We start from the raw sequence: 2,012 nt of genomic DNA, 5'->3' as shown, positions 1-2,012 counted from the left end.
ACACCTGCAATCATGGCTGTATTGGAGCGAGCTGGCCCCATGCACCAAGGATGGCTCCATGGCCTCCACCTCAGGCACTAAGAAGAGTTTGGTTGAACAATGGAGCAATGCCCTCGGTGGGCAGAACATCTTCCCCTAGTGGGCTTGCCTGGTGAATCCCTATCGGGGTGCATGCAGGAGTCTGTCTCTGCTTTCCCCTTCTCACTGAATAAAAAGAAAAAGGGAAAATACCTTTCTGTTATGTAGGCTGGCTACCATGGTTAACAACAATTTCTTCCAGATGCAAAGTCAGTTGAAAATCCATTTGTAATCGCAGGATTCAAAGTTTCATGAAAGGAAACAGGTCAATAAAATCACATTAGAGAGGATCCTGGGGAAATGTGTAAGAGGATTGCCTAACTTTATTTCTTAATCTGTTTTGCTCTGTGCAGCATAGGATAAAACAATGTAACTTCACTGACCTGGGGAAAGGCTTTATTTTATTTATTTTTTTTTAGTGAGCATTTTAACAGGAAGACACTGGACCTATCTTTCTGAACATATGATGAAATGTGCTACAGATAAACCACACAGCTAATGTTGGTGTCTCCACTCATGAAATGTCCTACACATTGATTCTACCTTACTTGGTATGTCAGGCAGCTCTTCAGTCATTTTTCACAACAGTATTTTAAAAAATCAAAACAAAGCTTTTTCATATAGATAGTACAGGCTATCTCTCCACAAAAGATTTCCCTCAGATTCCAGAGCTCTGCCCCATGCTTGTATCCACTCATCAACAGGTTCATGAAAAATATGCCTGTCAATTAAGGTAGAATCCTGGTACACTTCATGTTGGGTGGTATGTGTGTGGGTGGGGGGGGGGGGGGGAGGAACTAGTAAACACTGGGTCTTTTCAAAGTTATTTGCACTTTTTAAAATTCTTGTCTTAAATGTATTAAAATTTCAGTAGACAGAGAAGGACAAATACCATATGCTCTCACTTATATGTGGAATCTAATAAACAAAATAATTTAACAAACAAAATGGAAACAGAAACATAGATACAGAGAGTAGACTGACAGCTGTCATAGGAGTGGGGGGGGGGGCTAGAGAGCTGGGTGAAAAAAGGTGAAGGGATTAAGCCAAAAAGTTTTGTATATGAATATAACACATAGACACAGACAACAGTATAGTGATAGCCAGAAAAAAAGGGGGTTGGGGGAGGTAAAAGAAGGCAAAGGAAGGGGGGTTAAAGGAAGGTGGAAAGACTTTATTTTGGGCTATGCCAGATGATGTTTTGCTGAATTGTTCACTTGAAACCTGTATGGTTTTGTTAACTAGTGTCACCAATAAAATCAATTTAAAAAAGATTTTAGTGAACACAGCTGTCATAAAATATTCCTAAGACCCAGTGTCATGAATCAGGAATATACTAGGGTGGTCAAAAGTAGGTTTACAGTTATTCATACAAAAATACTGCAATAATTAATAAATAATAATACAAGAATAAACTGTGTTTCACATATTCACAACTGTGACACTACTTTTGCCTACCCTGTACAGAAATGGGAAAATGTATAGGGTCTTCAAATAATCATGGTTGGAATATTTTCTTAAATGTCACACATTTGTTGATGGTTACAGATCATGGGCTCTAAATTGTACATACCTCTTAGAATAGTACAAAGATTCTGGAATCACATTACTTAGTTCAAGTGAGGGCTCTTCTGCTACTGCTTATGTGATCTTGGACAAGCTATTTGGCTTATTTTGCTTTAGTTTCCTTTTTTGCACCTACTTCATAAGGTGTGAGGAATAAACACACAGCACCTATACATAAGGTAAGATACAGTACAATATGCCTTGCTTGGTAAATATAAATCCAAAGTTCTATGAGAGCAAAGAGGAGTCTCAACCACCCCTGAATGTTCTCTGAAATGTCTTACTGGGACCTCAACTCCAGGGAGAAGAAAGAAACCTGGGACCAGAAGTCACCAATGGAAGAAGGAGAAAAGGAGCCGAAGAGAGCA

The sequence above is a fragment of the Saccopteryx leptura genome, chromosome X (genome assembly GCF_036850995.1).
Source record: "Saccopteryx leptura isolate mSacLep1 chromosome X, mSacLep1_pri_phased_curated, whole genome shotgun sequence".
NCBI lineage: Eukaryota > Metazoa > Chordata > Mammalia > Chiroptera > Emballonuridae > Saccopteryx > Saccopteryx leptura.
This window is presented reverse-complemented; position numbering follows the sequence as displayed.